General features: G+C 37.5%; 1 pseudogene; it reads left to right on the top strand.

The window, feature by feature from the left end:
• The first annotated feature begins 174 nt into the window (after nucleotides 1–174).
• Nucleotides 175–21883, top strand: LOC101545509 (thioredoxin-like protein 1; annotated as a pseudogene).
• Nucleotides 21884–22047: the final 164 nt, after the last annotated feature.

Here is a 22047-nt window from a genome sequence, read left to right as displayed (position 1 = left end):
CTCAAACCACACTTTACCTGGTGTTCCCTTCTCTATCTGAGCTGCCTTTCCCTCCAGCATGTGAGGCCAGCTTCCAAGCCACGTGACACTGAATTTCTTGGGGAGCCAATGAGCCCAAGCTGAAGAGCGGAATTGCTCTTCGCAAGAAAAGAAAGTTATGAAATCCTACTAGAAATGGTACTTCAAACCACAGTGCAAAGGATGTGAGTGAGAGAGAGAGAGAAAGAAACTCCTGTAGAAGCATATTGCATGGTAGGAAGGAGGCATACTGAAGTGGGGGCATTGGTGGACACCGATGAAGGGAGCAGTGTTGAAACATAGTATACCTGAAAGTTAATCATGAATAACTTTGTAATATCATGGTGATTGATTTTTTAAAATTTTTTAAAAATTGAAAAAAGACGGGGCTGGAGTGATAGCACAGCGGGTAGGGCGTTTGCCTTGCACGCGGCCGACCCGGGTTCGAATCCCAGCATCCCATATGGTCCCCTGAGCACCGTCAGGGGTGATTCCTGAGTGCAGAGACAGGAGTAACCCCTGTGCATGCCAGGTGTGACCCAAAAAGCAAAAAAAAATAATTGAAAAAAGAAAGAAAAGTCAGCCTTTAATTTTTTAAATTTATTTATTTTATTGAATCACCATGTGGAAAGTTACAAAGCTTTCAGGCTTAAGTCTCAGTTACACAATGCTCGAAAACCCATTCCTTCACCGGTGCCCATATTCCACCACCAAGAACCACAGTAAACCTCCCCCCACCGCCCACCCCACCTGTGTAGCTGATAAGTTTCACTTTACTTTCTCTTTACTTTGATTACATTCAGTATTTCAACAAAAAAAACCTCACAATTATTGTTTGGAGTTTCCCCCCTCAAAGTCGGACCTGCTGGAAAGGAAGCATTTGACAATTTGTTTTCCATTGCTGAGAATGAAGAGATATGAGGTCGTGTGGCCACAATAGCGGCCACAAGATTTTGGATTTCTGTACTTTAGTATTTTAGTAACTAAGTCCTGAGAGATTTCTGCCAGAGGTTGCATCATTGCTAGCTCGTACCTCTCTGCTACTTTATGTTCCACATATGAGTGCAATCTTTCTATGTCTGTCTCTTTCTTTCTGACTCATTTCACTCAACATGATACTTTCCATGTTGATCCACTTATATGCAAATTTCATGACTTCATGTTTTCTAACAGCTGCATAGTATTTCATTGTGTAGATGTACCAAAGTTTCTTTAACCAGTCATCTGTTTTTGGGCACTCCGGTTTTTTCCAGATTGTGTCAGCCTTTAATCTTACCTAGGCTTTACAGGTCCATTTCCTTTCCCTTACAGAAAAGAATTTCAGGAGGATCCTAAGAGTGAAGTTAACAGTTTTATTCAGGAGATAAAGAAAATAGAGAGGGACACAGTGAGAAGAAGTTCTGAAGATAGAACAAGGGTTTCTCAGCAGTGGAAAAGGTTTAGAGTGGCTTTTGAGGAAAGTTAAGTCTGGATATTTCCTATACACACCTCTGCCTCAATTTTTATATAAGCAGGACTTTATGGGGCTTTTTCTAGGAAAAATCATTGAACTAACTTCAAGGAGTCCATTCTTGAGCTACTATCAAAGCATTTGTGTACTTCTGGAACCTCTTCTTGGGGATCCAGATGCTTCCCTGTCAGGCAGGGATCTGTCCATGCTCTGAGCCTGGAATTCTGTCTGAAGACCATCATGCCTTAGGACCACTTTAGGTATCAGACAGAGCTTTTCCTAACATATCTTACCTGGACCCCCTATCTCTCTACTTTTAATAAAAGTATGTAGAGGACCTAGCACCTAGCCTTGCACAATGAAAATATTACCTCCCTTCCTTAGTCCTTTGTACAACCAGATTAAAATAACAACTTCTGGGCCCAGAGAGACAGTACAGGGAACAGCAAATAGCAAGTAACATGTTTGCTTTGCACACAGAAGACCTCGGATCCATCCCCAGCACCTTGTATGGTCCACCAAGTACTCCAGGAGTGATCCCTAAGGAGGAGTAAGCTAAGCAGAGCCTGATGTAGCCCCCTCAAAACAAAACAAAAATAACAACTCCTAGGATTATTTCTTTCTATTTCTTTGGAGGTCTTTCCTGGCAGTGCTTATGGCTCTGTGTTCAGGGATCACTACTGGCAGGCTTAGGGGACCATCTGATATATCAGGAATAAAACCTGAGGTTGGCCCGGTGCAAGGCAAACAAATGCCCTCACCCACTGTACTGTCATGGCCCCCATATGTATTTTTAGTATGTTTACAGTGCCTTGTCTACTTGCATCATAGAATGTAATTTTTAGCACTCAAAAAATTTAAAGGGAACAATTTAAAAAAGATTTTACTTGTGAATCAGGAGACACAAAGATACTCAAAATAAGGAATGGTGTAAAATAATGTAATATATAAAATTATTATGCAAGTGTGTTTGGAAATGAAGCATGTTGGAGTAGTATAAATATCAGCTAATTCAAATGATATATAAATGTGAGAGTCTGTTTTAAAAATTGCTTGTAGTTCTGGCATTCAAATTATTAAACACTTTTTGAGTGCAGCAATTTTGCATTGCAAATGTTCTTTAGGATTGATTTTTTTATACTTTTAACTCCAATAACATTCATCAATTTAACAGCTAAAAAAAAAGGGACCCGAGGAAAAATGATCAAAACTCTTTGTAAGTGAGCAGAGTAAATTGTAAAGGAGAAGCAAAAATTCCAAACCTGTCTACTCCAAATTATTACTTTAATATTTTAGCATTAGAATCCTAAAAGTCTCAAAATGAGGTCTTTCACATTCTAGAGGCATTTGTCCATATATTACTAACAATAATCACACTAATACTCATTAAGTGTTTGCAATAAACCAAGAATAAAGCTAAGTACTCTATAAGAACCACTTATTTCTTTACAACAATATTGTGAGGTATTATGACCAGAACTCTATACATTTCCTCAGGTTATCCAAGGATACAATTTAGAATAGCACTGTTGCACTGTCGTCCCGTTGTTCATCAACTTGCTCGAGCAGATATCAGTAACGTGTCCATTGTGAGACTTGTTACTGTTTTTGGCATATCAAATACACCACGGGTAGCTTGCCAGCCTCTGCCATGCAGGCAGGATACTCTCAGTAGCTTGCTGGGCTCTCCAAGGGATGGAGGAATCAAACCAGGGTCAGCCACATGCAAAGCAAATGCCCTACCCACTGTGCTATCGCTCCAGTTGAGAGTATCCCGCTCATATGGCAGAGCCTGTTAAGTTACCCGTGGTGTATTTGATATGCCAAAAACAGTAACAAGTCTCACAATGGAGATGTTACTGGTGCCCACTTGAGCAAATCAATGAACAGTGGGATGACAGTGCTACAGTGTTACAGTGATACAATTTAGAATAATGCCAAAAATTCCAACCATATTTCTTTTACACATCTCTACTTAGTATTGCAGAACCTCTAGTCCTAAAAATCTTATCCTAATATTTACAATTATTACTAATAGTAACAACAAGTCTCACAATGGAGACATTACTGGTGCCTGCTCGAGCAAATCAATGAGGAACGGAATGACAATGATACAGTGATTACTAATAGTAAAAGTCTATTATGTACCAGGTACTGTATTACATTATGTCTTGTGGTCATATTTTCTTAGGAACTGAATTTGCATGTTCCAATGTCACAGATAAAGAAATTCCAATAACTGTCAAGATCAAGATTTTAACTCATAAGACAATTGCCTTGTAAGTGGCTGACCTGGTTTGATCTCCAGGACTGCAGATGGTCCCTCCAAATACCACTAGCAGCAGAGAGCCAGCTGTAAGCCCTGAGCAGTAAAACTTGGTGTGGCCCAAATCCCCACTTGGAAAAGGATTTAAAACCAATGTGCTTGAGATCAGACTACAGGCTCCAGGGCTGGAGCGGTAACTCAAAGGTCTGGATCACATGTCTTGCATGCATGCGGCCCTGAGAAATATAAATAATAATCATGCCATTATATTAATAGTTTTTAATTATTCTATAGTCTATACTACTAGTATTATATATTGATACATTATGTGGTAATCTATATACTAATAGATTTGTAAATAATGTACCAAACATGATGACCTCTTGGTGTCTGTGTTGCAACCCAAAGGGATACAGAGAGTATGGGGAATACTGTCTGCCATGGAGGCAGGGGGAGGGTGGGAAAGGAGGGGTATACCGGGGATATTGGTGGTGGGGAATGTGCACTGGTGGAGGGATGGGTGTTTGTTCATTGTGTGATTGTAACCCAAACATGAAAGCTTATAACTACCTCACAGTGACTCAATAAAATTTTAAAAATGAAAATGAATAAATATATGTAATTTATACAAAATTTATATATTAACCTATAGCAGTGCTCAGGGGACCATAATGTGGTGTTCGGGATCAAACCTGTGTAGTTCACACCTTAGGCAAGTACCTTACCTGCTAAACTATCTTTCCTAAATTGTCTTTGAGAAAAACCATCACAAAGTAAAGGAGGAAACAAAATGCATGGAATAAACACGTACAAATAAAATAAACCAAACTAAATCTCTGAAATGAAATTGGGAAACATACTAAGGAACTAAAAGGTTTAATACTTTAATGCTTTCAGCTAAATTTATGGTAGAAAGAATAAAAGTCAGTAAGGTGTTTATTTGAATCAACTGACACAATATTGCCAGATGACAAAAGAGTAGCCAGAATGACACAAATACCATTTTCTTCAAAGAGAATGGCCTTCAATTTGAAAGGGTAACATAAATGTGATATCAAATGGCATTCTAAGATCAAACTACTACTTAATAAGAAAACTCTGTGCCACTTGAAATTAGATTTTTTTAAGTGTTGGCTTAAATGGCACTTCACAATGTGACAAAAATTTATGGATGTAAACATACGGTTATTCTGAATATCTCTCAGTTACATTCAGCAAGCATATATAATAGCAGACACAGCACTAAAGTCTGTTTGCGATATAAAACTTAAATAAAACAGACCCCTTCCTTCTTTGGCTTGTGACTGGAATAAGGTATTTTTAAAACCAAAGTATAAAGCATTTTTATATATATGGATAAAATGTGGCTAGTTTGGTGTTATGAGAGAATCAGTTTTGTCTGTAAGATCTCAAGAAGTTTTTAGTGAATTTATCTAATCTTCACTCTAAAAATATATAACTGTATATCTCATGGTGACTCAATAAAAAAAGAAAATAAATATATATGACTTTAGGTCAGAAAAAATAGTAGAGAGGTTAAAGCGCTTGCCTTTCTGACCCTGGTTAGATCTCAAGCACTGCATTGGGTCCCCTGAGCACCACCAGGAGTGACACCTGAGCACAGAGCCCGGAATAAGCACTGATAAACCATGTGGTGGCGTGCAAGCCCCTTCCTTCAAAATATATATGACTTCAAGAGGTAGAGCTGAGGTAAAAGACCCAAAGTCAAGGAGAAAAATTCAGATTCATTGGAGCATTGGAGTGAAAGAGTGAGAAGTGTAAACGGCATACTTTTTGAAAACTAAAGAAAAAGTGATAGTGATTAAACAGGTCACTAGATAGTAATAGATTGTAATTTTGTCTTTTATTTATCACTATATATCCAGCATAGTACCTAGTAAAGACAAGCACTCAAAATATAAAATAAAAGAGAGGAGATATATTTGTGAATATAAAGAAACATAGACTTAGTTTCCAAAACAAGAGAAAAGCTGCACAATAAAACAGTTAGTTTTAATAGGGTAGTTTTCAAACACGTTCAAGGAAAAGTAGTTATGAGAAACCATCATGGATTTATCAGTAACTATTTCTACTTTTCCCAACGGTTTTACTAGGTGCTGAGTATAGAAAATTGAAAAGAGAATTCAGTTGATGTGTGTTTATACTTTACTAGATTCTCATATATAAGCTTTATAAATGTTTTTCTTTTTCAGTGTATGTTGGATAGGGGCTGGAGCGATAGCACTGTGGGTAGGGCATTTGCTTTGCTAACTGCCAACCCGGATTCAATTACCAGCGTCCCATATGGTCACCCAAGCACTGCCAGGAGTAATTCTTGAGTGCAAAGTAACCCCTGAATGTCGCTGGGTGTGACCCAAAAAAGAAAAAAAAGAATCCAGGTTAGCCATATGCAAGGGTAATGCCCTCCCCACTGTACTATCTCTCTGGGCCACTATTAAAAAAATTGGGGGATTGGGTGAGGGTAGTGGAAACATTGGTGGTGGAGAATGGGCATTGGTGGAGGGATGGGTACTCGATCGTTTGTAAGCACGAAAGTTTGTAAGTCTGTAATTGTATCTCATGATGATTCATTAAAAAATCACTGTATCACTGTCATCCCATTGCTCATTGATTTGCTTGAGCAGGCACCAGTAATGTCTCCATTGTGAGACTTGTTGTTACTGTTTTTGGCATATCCAATACCCCACGGGTAGCTTGCCAGTCCCTCCCATGCCGGTGGGATACTCTCGGTAGCTTGCCAAGCTCTCCGAGAGGGGTGGAAGAATTAAACCTGGGCCGGCCATGTGCAAGGCAAAAGCCCTACCCGCTCCATTAAAAAATAAATATATATATATATATATATATATATATATGTTGGATAACATTGGGCATTGGGTTGTCCTTGCTCCTCCCACAGGGAGCTTAGGTTTATTTAGTTATTCCCACAACAGTTCCCCTGAGGCACACCCAATTCCATCAGGAACTAAAAATTCTATATAACTTTTCTCTTTCCTTTATGTCTTTTGCATGGTTTATTTAGCAATGTCCTTTTTGTTTAGACACAGGAAGATAGCTGATGCTATGCTTTCGTAACATGGGACTTAATTAGCTGCAATAATATTTACTCCTAGACATCTGTCATATTTACCTGAATTATGCCTTAGTTGCCCTTACTTCCTAACACCCCCAAAAGGAGGGTCCCAGTGAGGTACAAGATGGACCCAGGGCAAGCTGTAAGCTACCCTGGCATCGTAAAGGGACAAGATAAGTATCATAAGAAGTATAATAAGTTAATAGCATGGTCATGGACAAACTTCATCATGGCCCAAAAAGAAGTAACTGAATAAAGACCTTGCTGGGGTTAGGAAAGACTAATCTGGCCTGAGGACTGTAGTCTGAGATATACAGTGAGATGTCTCCAGGAAGGGCCAAGCTTTAAGTTTAATATATCTCTTACTGTGTTCATACAAAATGACTAGAAATACTAGTAAGAAGTAAATTTACTATGTTTAAATGGATTACTATCTGAGGGAAGGATAAAGCAATACACCCTGGATGGAATTCCACCCTTGAGTCATTCTCCTAGTAATCTGGAGTGCTGAACCCTCAAATGAGATTTTGTCCTTGAGTTAATACCCTAGATCTTCCCCTGAAGGAGGGGCTTTACCTCTGTTTGTTGTCATGACAATGTTTAACCCCACTTATGTGTACCCCCACCCTTCGTGATTTCTATATAACTATGCTGTAATGAGGGAGAAAAGGGGGGAATGGAAATTATTATGCTGCAAGGGAAGAGGCCGAGCTATGAGCTATGCCGCGGAAAAAGGAGGAGAAATTACTATGCTATAAGGGGAGAAATTGAACTATGTTGGGGAGGAGAGAAAAATAAACTGACTCCTAACCAGTCTCGGTTCCCTGTTCCTTCATTCCTCTCTCTCTTTTTTTTAATTAGTGAATCACCGTGGGGTCTTTTTTTTAATCATTTGAAGGTAAGTTTCGGATATTATCACTTTTTCTTAAAAGTATTATCAAATATGACTTATCTTGGCTTTCCCGATGTTTTTAGCTATTTTTTTCTTGATCTCTTGTAAATGAAAGAGGGAAATAAGTTGAATGAGATGACTGGGTCTACTGATAAATAAAGTAAAAACTGCAAAGTGTTAATTTTGGTAAACTGTGATTTTCCCACCACTACATGTCAGCAATTCAGCTTTTGCTTTAGTAAAGTTAATTTCAGACTGCATTTTGGCCTCTCTTCCTTGCCCATTTCTATAGTCTGAAAGTTTATGATGTCCCCAACTCCTCTCCAAATCTCTATGATGAAGCAGAATCTCGTGTGCGTGCTATTTGGAAGTAGAACCATATATGTTCAAATCCTTTAGTCATTTTAGTTCCTAGGTTTAAAATGAAAATCTGTTAGCAGTTGGCCTGGTCAACAAAGGGAGTAACAACATGAACTCATAGAGCAAGAATTTTTCCCTCTGTCTGACTTATTTCCTTAATAAGATAAATATAACAAAATTTAGGGGGGTTTATTGTCTTCTAAAGACCACGCTGTTTTTTAAAGACCTGTCTAGAGTTTGAAAATCCTTTAATCTCCATGAACTCTTAGTAAGTTACAAGATAATAATCAGATTACTTCAATGATGTAGTGGGTGGGAGGTTATCAGGACCTTACACATGGGTTCTCTATGGACTGGGAGGTTGACTTCCCTATAAATATGTCACTTAGGTTTATAACCCAAAATGGGACAGGGAAACAAAACCTTCTGCATTTAATACTTAAAAGATAATGTTTTTGGAATAAACCTAGAATAAATTGCATATTTATCTGTATACATCAGGTCAGAATTGTTGGATTTTAGCTTGCCTTTACCTACCAGTGTAAAGAAAATCATCAAAGCAATATAAGAAATAAATTTTGTAAATAAAATCTTAAATATATTATGCTATTGAGAAAAGAATATTATGCTTTAATATGTGAAGGGAAGATTTCATTCACAAATACATTGTTAATGTTGTTTATAAATATCATAAAAATATAACACCACCATTTGAGGACTATAATAATGACATCTGTAAAATGCTTAAGATTTGCCAGGTGTCCTTAAAATTACTTTTGATCTTTGGTTTTTAATCTTGGCCACAGTTACAATCATCTTGTGAGCTATAAAATTACCAATGACCAGGTCTCAATGAAAATAAATTAAATATGAAATCTAGGAGTTGTTTCAAGAATTTATAGATGTTAAGCCTCACCAAATGATTGCAAAATGCAGCTGAGACTGGAAACAATTGCTTCTGTTACATAAACTTATTTTCATTTTTGCAGTCCTTGATGTGGGCACTTTTATCATTACCATCATCACCATGTATACATTATTTTAGAGAATCATGATAGAGTTGTGAAGTTAATTTACCAAGGCCAGCAATTTAAGTCTAAGCAGCCTCATATAATTATGTAATTATCTTATTGCCACCCTAATTTTCAAAACACAAATTAGTAAAATTTGTGTGAACTTTCAACATTCCCATCATAAATATTACACAGGTAACTGCGAAATAATTTTCTTTAAAATTAAATATGTTAAAAATATGTGCTGAAGAAATGAATTTCTTTTTATAAGCATTATAAATATGACCAAATTATCTATTTTTGTAAAGTAATGAAAAAAAATAGCCCTTCAGGGATTCATTCTCTTTGTGTGTAGTTTGGTGTATGTGTGTGTGTGTGTGTGTGTGTGTGTGTGTGTATCTATGTGAATTTATGTTTGTTGGTTTGGGGCCATGTCTGGCAGTGATTCTGCCTCTACATTCAGGAATTATTCCTGTTCGTGCTTGAGGTTTGGGGTGGGGGGATGAGGGAGGGAGATCATACAGACATATAGGTCATATAGGCCATACAGGATGCTTGCGACAGAACCCCATGCAATGCAACACACCTACCCATTCCAGCCCTGTGGGACTTATGCTTTAATAGTCTTAAACTGACATACTCTTATTTTTAAAATACCCAAGAAAAGTTGGATACAAGATTGTAGCAAGTTGCCATTTTCCTAGATATTCTATGCTAAACTTTCAATTGAGTAGTCAGGTGAAAGGTCATCTGAAGGTCATAACAGGTCATTAAAAACTATTTGATCTATGTTATTTTAATTCTTGCAGAATTACCTTCACTTTTGTTTTTAAAGATTCCATATGTGTCAATATATTATCTTGTGGTTTTTTTCTCATTGCAAGAGGCTTCAAAGTTTTGAGACAGTGGCTTACTCTTCAAGGTCTTCTTCTCCCTTAAACATGTATCTTACTTACTTGCCTCTATGTTTCTTTGCTGGCATATATCCACTGTAGAAATCCTATATTCTCTCTTAAAGATATATTTTCCCTCTTTCTCCCCTCTCACATCTTTCCAAGCAAGTTTTGTTCAACAAAAACTATCTTGGTTCGTCAAAAAAAAATGGGACAGTTCTTAATAATTAATTTGCCATTTAATTATCTTGATTAAAGGCATATAAGTACAATTCTAAATAATGTGAATGAATTTAGAATATATGCTTAAATTATATGAAACTCTCTGAAGAGAAAACAACATTCAAAGATTTGAATAATTTGAAGCAGATAAGAAGAAAACTGAACAAGTGCATAATTAGCATCTCATACTCAATAAAGAATACATGAAACAACTGCAAAACATAGTCAATTCACCCATATTTGTCAGCAGAATTGGTTTCAGAAGTTTTCTTCCTTCTGTATTGAAATTACACCACATCCATCTAACATTTAAACACTGCTCTTAGGTTTTTGTTCTCAAACACACAGAAAAACCAAGTGAATTTTCAAAATACGAAATTACACAGCATGCCATCAAACATCTGAATATATTGGTCCTCTTAAGAATGCAGTATAAATCAGTAATGAAGATCTTGAATTTTCCAAATGCCCAACAACATGTGAGAGTGGATAAAGAAATTGTGGTACATATACATAATGGAATACTACTCAGATATAAGAAAAGATGGAGTGTTATCTTTTGCTACCACATGGATGGAATTATAGGAGGCTATGTTATATGAAACAAACAAGAGAAAAAGACAAGTACCAGACGATCTCTCTCATGTGTTATATAAAGAAACAAATAAAAGAATGGACAGTACCAATGACAAAAATCTTGTACTTTGAATAAAGAATGATGTGCTTCTAAGTGGTGGAGGGAGGAAGCTGGGTGGATAAAGAAAAAACTGGTAGACTAAAGGTGACATCAGGATAGTAGTGGAGGGTCTTTGCATTTTGATGGTGAATGCATGGTAACTTAGCACACTAAAAGCATAAATATGAATGCTGTTGTAATGTTATTGTAACTCTACTTTTGATACTAAACCTTGGAAAGTCCCAAACAAATTAAAATGAATCAATGACCCTAATCAGCTGTATGACTTTGGGAACCCTGTTATACTTTTCATTTTCTTTATTGGTAAAACAGGGACAATACTTTGATTTACAGGGTAATTGGCGTGAGGCTAAAAGGAATTAATGCCTATGTAGCACAGTACTCAATATACATTAGTAATAGTTTACAGAGAGTTACGGTGCAGTAAGGTAGATGGGGGGCTGGGGGGGGGGGAGGATGGGACTGGCAATGAGTTCTCAGGAAGTAATAGAACCAAAATGGCATTTAAAGAAGTGATTCTGTCACTAATCCTAGAGTAGCAAAACGTGTTATGGCTGGGTCCATTTTATAGCCATAACTGAGGTGTGATAAGACTAAATGGTGCCAGCACAGGCCCAGAGAAGATGGAATCCCACTCGGGAGAGAAGTTCCAGGAGAAACAAAGGCTTGTGAAAGTGATAGGAATGTGAGCCACCAAAAGTTTCAAGCTCTTCCCTTTGACAACACCATAGCAATAGACTTATCTACTTAGAACGCGCCATTGTGGGTGCAGTTTGGGAGAAAACCTACAAAAACCAACTCAGCAAAGGCAAGCAGCGTGCTTCCATATTCCCCACATTCTCCATACAAGGGGAGATGGGTTGCTTACATCTCCGAGATGTGTGTTCTCAGCTCTCCCCTCTGGAGATCATGATATGTTTCTGCCCAACCCCCACCCCCCATAAGCACTACGTAAAACTGACAAAACTGTTTAACTTCATTATTTATCTTTTCCTGAAATTCTTTTTTGTGAAGTAAGGTGACATTTTCCTGGAAAGCTGAGGCTAAATTTAAGAATGATTTTTTTTTTTCCTGCAAAGAGCAATTCCTCTCTAGCCAAGAACTTGAACAATAGGGATCATTCCTCAAGCTGAGCCAAACAAGCGGAAAACAGGTGTGGTGTGATGACCATGTCATAGACCTTGTGAGCCGGAAGGTTTATAAGTTGCTGGAGCTCATAACGCACCCATCAACCCTCGATTTTCTAAGTACTTCTCTGGGGAGACCAAGCTGGGTAGAGGGAAAAGGTAGATGCCCTTCTCGAGGCAGCTACTTCTCGGCTCTCACTTCACCATACAACGATAGGTACAGAGAGCTAGAAGATAGCGTGGGGAAATGTTCACATGAAAGAGTTGTGCATACGTTAGTTATCCACAAAATTAATATGAAAGAACTCTTTTATATGGCTTTTGAAATATAGCCAATGCAGCATTTGGTTATATTAATTGAGCTTCAATATTCAAATGATAGAACGAATGATTTCTGTTCTACTGTTTGATCATACAGCATCAAAAATAATAATCTGTATGTCCAGTGGAAGTAATTGCAATGGCCATGGTTTTGAAAATATATCATTTGAGGTAAAAATATATTGGTCTATTTAGTAGGGAAAGAAAAGATTCGGAGGAGAATAAGTGAATCTTCAGTGTGGAACCTGAGAGATAGTAGAAGAGCTAAATCATTTGCATATATAAAGCTGCAGCCCCTAAAAAGAGAAGTGCTGTTACCTTGGTTTGAATTCACATGTGGTCCCCTGAGCATAGCTAGGGTTTACTGCTGAAGCACACAACCAGGAATTGTCCCTGAGCACTGAATGCTGTACTGCCTATTCCCACAACCATCACCACCAAAATATCTTCAATTTGGTGAAAGAATTTCTGTGATAATTGGAATACCTGACAGAATGAGAAAGGTATTTTTAAATGATCTGAAAGAAGGCAGAAGATGTTAAATTGTTTAGAAATAGAAATTGTAAGAACCAGAAAATAGAAGAACCAGAGACTTGACGTATTTTATGCTCTCACTTTTACCAAGGAAGAACTGTCAATTTTGGGTGCAAGTCGGAGACTAAAAATCTATTGCAAATCCTGGTGAGAAGCCAGATGAGAGAGCTACTGCAGGAGACAGAAATCAACTTCCCTTAGGGCAGAGGTTTGGTGAAGGTAATTCAAGAACATTGCCAAATTTCTTTTCAAAATATGTGCTACATACTAAGGATACATAATATAAAAGAATAAAAGCTAAAGTGAATGCCTCTGAAAATCAGAGCAGTTTCTCTAGCTAACTCATAAGACAAAGATTCATGTCTCATAGATTTTTAAATATATGCTATATTGTCAGACAAAGAAATTTCATAAGACAAAGAAAATGATCAGTCACAGGTAAAATAAACACAATTATAAATCTGCAAGAACCATATATAATGAAAAATTAAATTTTACCCAAAGAGAATGACGATTTTTCTAGGCTTCAAAAAATTATCTATAGGTCCCTGTAAGATTCTGCTATAAAGGTATAACTTTGTTCCCCTTAAGGGTTTTGATTAGCAGATAGTCCAAGTCTAACAATATGATTTATGATTACAACAAGGACTGTTAAACCACACACCATCAGTTCTGACCTTTCTAGAAACTGGAGACTAAAGGTCAGCCCATGGGTAATAACCAAGTCCCACTTAAAATCTGAGACACCAAATAGTAGGGTCAACTTCCCTTGTTGGCAATATACTTTCTATGTAATCAAAGGAGTTAGGGAGAAAATAGGCCCCTCAAGAAGATTGAGGCTTTACATTTGGAAATGTCATACATAGAATGAAGTACAAACCAAACTTCAGTCTGTACATTACTCTATGCATTGCTTTCTTTGGCTGGTTCTAATTTGTGTCTCTTTGCCATAATAAATCTGAAATCATAAATGTAATGCTTTGTTTTGTGACTTATGATTCTAGAAATTTTTTGCTTTTTGGGTCACACCTGGCAATGCTCAGGGGTTACTCCTGGCTCTGCACTCAGGAATTACTCCTAGCAGTGCTTGGAGAACCATATGGGATGCTGGGAATCAAACCGGGGTCGGCCACGTGCAAGGCAAAGCCCTATCTGCTGTGCTATCGCTCCAGCCCCTCTAGAAATTATAGAGTCTGAGAATGACCTTGTGAAGTCCGAAATCTGTCGTCCTCAGGATACCCAAATTAGTGAGTGTCTTATGGGAATTGCTCCCTTAGACAATGAAGATTAGTTTAATTATTTGCGCACCTTATAAGAAAGTTTTGAGAAACAAAATGTCAATACTGAGAAAATCAAAAAGGAAATTTGACTAATTCGCAATATCTTGGAATATATCAAGTGCTATAATACATCTCTAAAAATGAGCAGAGGGAGGGAGAGGCAGAGGCAGAGGGAGGCAGAGAAATGGGATGCACACAAATAAAGAAATTAAGTTACACCTCTATATCACGCGGTATACAAAAATCAAATCAAAAGGAATATAACACTCTTAAATGTAAAACTAAAAAAAAGCAACAAAAGTAGAAGAGCACTTGAGGGAGTAATTTATGACATTGTATTGAGCAGTAACTTTTTAGATATGACACCAAAAATGTGAGAAGAAAAAAATAAATAAATTTATGGATTTATAAAAGTTGGAAACTTTTTTATATCAGAGGATCATATAAAGTGATGATGATGATGAGTGTTGCATTTATATAAACAATTGGAAGAAAGTTAAAAGATAAAAATGGCAAGTTAAGAAAACAATTCTGGGGCTGGAGCAATAGCACAGCGGGTAGGGCCTTTGCCTTGCACACGGCCGACCCAGGTTCAATTCCCAGCATCCCATATGGTCCCCTGAGCGCTGCCAGGAATAACTTCTGAGTGCATGAGCCAGGAATAACGCCTGTGCATTTACATTTGGAAATGTCATACAAATGTCGCCCGGTGTGACCCAAAAAGAAAAGCCTCCAAATAAAATCTGGAAAAAAAAGAAAACAATTCTATTTATAATTACAGCAAAATAAAGTTGAAATACAAGGGAGTAGACCTAACAAAAAAGGTGAAAGACCTATATGCTAAAAACTTGGGATTGCACAGATATCACAGTGCTCAGGATCCTCACCTTGCATTCAGTTAACCTGGGTTCAATACCTAGCACCTCATATGGCCTCCTGAACTCCACAACGAGCGATCCCTGAGCAGTCAGGTTTGAGTTATGACACTTCCAGGTGTGATCAAAAATAAAAATCTGAGGGACATTAATAAAATAAATAGACATAGAGATTAAACTACATCCTGCATTTATAGCTTAAAATATAAAACATTAATTATCTTACCAAAAGCAACATATAGACTCAACACAATGCTTATCAAAATATTAATTTCATTTTTCAAGGAAGTAGAAAAAATCTAAAATTTATGTTAAGCCACAAAAGACAAATAGGCAGTTTACACAAATGCTAGTGCAGTTGGATTGCTTTCATGTATGATGATGTCAAATATTGTAGGATAACATTGGGTTTGTCCTTACAGCCTTGGCACAGGGAACTTAGTTTACCTTAAAGCAATGTCCTTTCTGTATGGACACAGGAACACAGTTAATATTATGCTTTGTAACTTGGGAGCTGATTGACTCCAATAATATTTACTCTTGGGTATCTGCTTTCTCAACTCAGTTGCCCTTAGTCCCTATACCCCAAAAGCAGGGTCCTGATGAGGGACAGAATAGACCCAGGGCAAGCTGTGAGCTACCCTGGCATTGAAATGGGCCAGGTCAAAGCACCACAATACTCAACTATAAGTTGAGAGCGTGGTCATAGACAAATGCTGCCATGATCCAAAAGTAACGACAAGACTAGGACCCTGTGGGGTTAGGAAGACTAACCTGACCTGAGGACTGTTGTCTAGAAAATATAGTGAGATGTCCTCAGGAAGAACCAAACTTTAAGTTTATACTCTTACTGTGCTCATACAGAATGACATAGCTAGAAATATTTGAAGTAGATTTACTACAAATATGTTAGTGGATTACTCCCTGAGAAAAGAAGAAATCGACACACCCTTGTTTGGATCCCACCCTTAAGCAGATCTCCTAGTAATCTGGAATAATCTACTTAGATGAGATTTAATAGAGGCGTAACCACTCCTTAGATCTCCTGGAGGAGTTGTCTTACCCCTCTTTGTTCATTTGTTAATGTTCAACCCACCAGTTGTGTCACCATCCTATGTTATTGCTATATAAACTAAGACTGTAAGAGAAGTAGGGGAGAAGACACAGGGGGCAGAAGACACAGAAGGAAGACACAGAAGCATGAGAGAAGACAGAGAACAAGATGAGAAGACACAGAAGCAGAAGGAAGACACAGAAGCAGAGCACAGAGTGAAAGAGAATCAGGGAGTCATAGGAACCAGAAGCAGGGGAAAGAAAGAGCACAAAGCGAGTGAGAGTCAGTGTCAGAAGTAAGGGTCAGAGTCAGAAGTAAGAGGCAGAGTCAGAAGTGAGAGTGAAAAGGGCTCCAGAGAGAGAGATCAGAAGAAAAGAGATCAGAAGAGACCAGAGGAGAGACAACAGAGACAGAGAGAGGTCGGAAGAGACCAGAGGAGAGACTACAGAGACAGAGATAGAGAGACAGACAGAAGAGAGCACAGCTGCACACACAGAAGCAGAGCACAAGAAGGAGCCATCCCGATCCAGTCCATACACAGCAGCTCGAGAGCACCAACCGCTAGTGGAGAAAGAGAGAGAAAGAGAGAGAGAGAGAGAGAGAGAGAGAGAGAGAGAGAGAGAGAGCCAGAGCCGCCCCAAGAGCCCGCGAACAACACGCACATCGTCGCACCCTTCTGAGCACATGCGTTTGTATTTTTTACAATGTATGATGATGTCTTGTTCCTGGACATTACAAACGCCATTGGGCTACACTAGCATGTGACAGGGACGAATGGAGACATGGAGACGTAACTGGCACCCGCTCAAGCAAATCGTTGAGCAACGGAACAACAAGTGATACAAGGGATGATGATGTCTGCTACAGATGTGTACAGGGATCAAGCTCTTGGCCACATACTTGCAAGATAAATGCTCTAGCCACCCCTCAGTAAGAACAAGATTTGACTGATTTTACTTCTATGAAATATATGGAATAGAACAGCTCTTAGCAGCTAGTAAATGATAAATTTTCTAGGGAGTATAGTAAGGACGGATGTGGAATTGTTGCTTAATGATGTCAGGATATAGGGGTAAATTTCCCTTGCCCTTTTAAGATTTTATTCCATCTGGTTCAGCAAAGAAAGTAACATCAGGCACATATGTAGGGTGGGAATGAACAAATTTAATTAAACATATATGGGACATCTAGAGTAATTCTAGAGTAAGTCGGGGAAGACTGGGTGCTGTTATTCTTGAGATAAGGTACAGGATGGGGTCCTGAAACTTTACGAAAGAGATCTATCAGGTGACTCATATGACTCATCTGATTAGATGCTCTAGATGTTTGTCCTATCAGAAGACAGTTTTCCCTGCTAAAAAGTTTATTTCTGGAAATTCCCTAAATTTGACTAATCTTAATCCTTAAATAAAGGCAATAGCTTTTCTTGAAGTCTGCATGGTCTATGTTGATCTTAGATAAAATGTAATATATATTAGGAAAAACATCTGCTTTTAATATTTTTATCTGCTCTTCCAAAGTTTCTTTCATTGAGGGGAAAGGAAACGCTTTTTTAGAAACAGTCTGTTTTAAAAAAATATTATCTGAATAAGTCTTACACAGCCTCTTCCCACCCTTTTTCTGACTAGCAAAGCTCCCATTTTGTATAACATATTGCAAAACCTTTATACTTGCTAGATAAGATGCAGTCTGATTCAACAAACTTTATTTATTTATTTGCTGATTTGTTTATTTTTGGTTTGGGTTGCTCAAGGCTTACCTCCGGCTCTGTCCTCAGGGATTACTCCTGGCATTGCTAAGGGAGCTATTTGCAGCGCCAAGGTCAAGAGCATGCAAGGCAAGCACCTTACCCCCTATAATAACTATTTCTCTGGCTAATGATTCATAAATTATTTAATAAATCCAATTATATCTTCAACATTAAGTACAGGGTCAGTGTTTGTCTTATATGCATGAGACTGAAGTTTAATCCCTGACACCACAATGAACAAACAAATAAAATTAACTGTTGAATTGTTATTTAACAACACATAAAATTGGCAGTGTGAAATTTCAATTATAAAAGCAATTTTATTTACATCATAAAGAATAAAACTTATGAATAAATTTAACAAAAAATGCAAAACTTTTACCCAAAGCTACAAAACATTTTTGAAGAAACTTTAAACCTACATAAATAAAGAGGAATTCTATATCAGTGGTTTAGAATACTTAGTATTTTTTTTAGATTTTTTTATTAGTGAACCACCGTGAGGTACAGTTACAGACTTACAAACTTTCGTGCTTGCGTTTCAGTCATACAATGGTCAAGTGCCCATCCCTCCACCAGTGCCCATTTTATATCACCAATGGTCCCAGCATCCCTCCCACCACTCCCACCCCATCCTCCCCCCACCCCACCCCACCTCTGTGTCAGGGCATTCCCTTTTGCTCTCTCTCTCTCCTTTTGGGTGTTGTGGTTTGCAGCAGAGGTTAGAATACCTAGTATTTTTTTTAATAATTTACTATCATTTAGCTAATATGCTTGCAATAGTGTTGTAATAGTGTATGTTTATGGGATTAATGCATAAGTTTACGCCATACCACTACCAGCAAAGTGCCAACCTCTGGTATTATTTTCAATCCTTCCCACCTCTCCCCACATTATTTATTGTTAAAATTTTTAAATACAAGGCCAAGAGTTGGTCATCATTCAATACTGCCTATTTGGTACTTTGGTCTCTCTATATTCCAAAATTGAGTGAAATCATCTGGTATGTTAATGCTTAATATTGCTAAGATGGCAATACTACCCAAAACTATAGTCAGTCAATAAAATCCTTGCCAAAACTTCACTACTCTTCCTTGCAGAAATGAAGAAACCAGTCCTAAAATTCATATGAAAATATTAGGGCCCAAAATAGAAAAAAAAATCTTAGGAGAGAAGAACAAAGTTGGAGGATATACATTTTGTAATTTCAAAATTTACCCAAGGACTTAGCAAACAAGACTGTGCAGTACTGGCATTCAGACCGATGTTATATTAGTAAAACAGAATTGACAGCCAAGAAATTGCCATTACATTATAAGCTGCTTTATGACAAAATTGAAAGAATAATCTTTTCAAATAGTCATGCTAAAATAGTTGAACATTTCTTTTGCAAAAGAATAAACCATATAAAAAATAAATTCAAAACGGATCAAGCCATAAATGAAGGTAGCTGAAATGGATTTCTCAGCAGAAAAAATAAATGTAAACTTTATGGCTGTGTATTACACAAGATTCTTAATATACTACACCAAAAACCCAAGCTAATGAAAAATAAAGGAACACAACATTCAATAAATTGAACTCAGTAAAAGTTGCCAAATAGAGTCCAAAGAGCACAGAAGGTAAGACGTTTGCCTTGCCTGTAGCCAACCCTGATTCCGTTCCTGGTACTGCATATGCCACCCCTTCCAACACCACCGGAAATAATCCCTGAGCACAGAGTCATTAGGAAGTTCTGAGCATAGCCAAGTGTGGACCAAAATCAAAACAAAACAAAACAAAAAGTCCGTCAGCTCCCTAGCATGACTCAACATTGAGGGCCCAGGAAGCAGAGTTGTGACCATTGTCCAGGCCTTGGCCCTCCTGAGTGAGGCCCCTTGCCCTCTCGGGTTGTTAGTTGTCAGGGGACAGCAGCCACCAGCCATATATCAGCCAAACCTACATTTTTGTTTTGTCAGAACAAAATAAAAATTGATCAGTATCAAGGAGCAGATGCTGTGGCATTAGAAGGAAAAATCAAACAGCCTTTAGAAAATTATCCTGGAAGCAGTGAGGATGCAGATATTCCAAAATGCTCTAATCTTTAATGGCTTTTATTAACAAAAGTGACTATGATGTTTTCTGTTCTTCTGGGCCCAGTGGCTCAAGGCAATCCTCAAGGTACCATGAGATGCCCGGAATTGAAATCAGGTAAACTGCGTGAAACGGAAGTGCCCTAAGCCCTGTACCCCAGTCTCTGGTTGTGAACGTCTTGATGAAATTGTTAAGTATGGGTTTAACAACTGTTTACCTAAAACAACCAAGTTTCTTGGACTCTGTGATGAACAGTTACTTATTACTGTGGCATTCAGTCAACCTGTTAAGCTGTATTAAATAAAATTTCAGGGAACAGATAATGGTCACGGTTCAAAATATTTTTTAAGAATTACCAGTCTATGGTTAAAGAAACTTTGGTACATCTATACAATGGAATACTATGCAGCTGTTAGAAAAGATGAAGTCATGAACTTTGCATATAAGTGATTCAACATGGAAAGTATCATGCTAAGTGAAATGAGTCAGAAAGAGAGAAACAGACATAGAAATATTGCACTCATCTGTGGAATATAAAATAACAGAGTAGGAAGTGAACACCCCAGAATAGTGTAAATAAGTACCAGGAGGTTGGCTCCATGGCTTGGAAGCTGGTCTCATATACTGGAGAAAAAGGCAGCTCAGATAGAGAAGGGAACACCAAGTAAAATGTGGTTGGAGATCTCGCCTGGGAAGGGAGATGCGTGCTGAAAGTAGACAAGAGACTGAACACGATGGCCATTCAATACCCCTATTGCAAACCACAACACTCAAAAAAAGACAGAGAACAAAAGGGAATACCCTACCACAGAGGCGGGGTGGGGGGATGGGATTGGGGAGTGGGAGAGATACTGGGTTCATTGGTGTGGAGAATGGACACTGGTGGAGGGATGGGTTCTCGAACATTGTATGAGGGAAACACAAACACAAAAATGTGTAAATCTGTAACTGTACCCTCACGATGATTCACTAATTAAAAAATAAATTAAAAAGAAAAAACTTCTACACCATCATATCTATAAGCCTTAAATAATAACCCCTTTTGTCCGTTTCTTTCTGCTCCCCTGTCACTTCATTCTCCTCCTTCTTCATTGCTGCTGCGTTTTGGGCATATATATATACATATATATATGTATATACACATACATATATATGTGTATATACATATATACATATACATATATATGTATGTGTGTGTGTCTGTATGTATATGCATTTATATGTGTATGTATATATGCATATGTATATATGTATAAATACTTATGTATATATACATAAGTATATATATTATGCATGTGTCAAGCATACCTTCTATAAATTGATTCTTATACAATGTATTTAGGTTTGGTTAGTAAAACATTCTCAGCTATTGCAGTGTTCACTGTCCTTAAATGCTTAATGACAAAATAAATCATTTTAAAAGATCTGTAAAAGTGCTTATATATTTGCCTTCTGTTAAAAAGATTAAAGTTCAATCTCATTAAGTGTAGCAGACACAGTCTTCCTTTATAAAAATAGTAAATGATTAGTTTATATATTCTTAAAGCCATTGCACAGTATATGACAATTAAGTGAGTCTTATATGATTCAAAAATACTGTTGCATTTTAATAAATAAAAGTATGTTTAGGCTAAATACATTTAAATATGTAATAAAACTCATATAAAGTAAAAAAAAAGAAAAGAATTGCCAGTCTACTAAATCTATGAATTTTAAAGAAGCAGAAAGAATTGAACCAATTAAATCTCTGGAACTAACAGAGGATGATATAAAAGAAGATGGCTTTGTCCCATTTCTATATGTGAAGTTTCAGAATGTTCACAGTGTAACTATATTTGTTCAGTTCAATCCAGGTGAACAAGAAACAACAGGAATTTCATCATTTTACTTTAATTGGTAGTCCGGTTCAAGTAGCAAATGTGGATGATTTCGAACGAGTAGTTGGCAAAAATGGAGAAAGCCACTAAGGTAAAGAAGACACAGGAAGACTTTACTGCAAGCAGATCTGCAGCTCCTGTGGATAATTGCTTGATTCTCACCATAAGCTGTCAATTCATTACCTACCATTACCAATAAGTAAATCATTGCTTTCTGTTCAGATGGCATCACTAGAGTTTCTATTGTAATCTTA

Source organism: Sorex araneus, chromosome X, assembly GCF_027595985.1.
Source record: "Sorex araneus isolate mSorAra2 chromosome X, mSorAra2.pri, whole genome shotgun sequence".
Taxonomy (NCBI): domain Eukaryota; kingdom Metazoa; phylum Chordata; class Mammalia; order Eulipotyphla; family Soricidae; genus Sorex; species Sorex araneus.
This window is presented reverse-complemented; position numbering and strand designations above follow the sequence as displayed.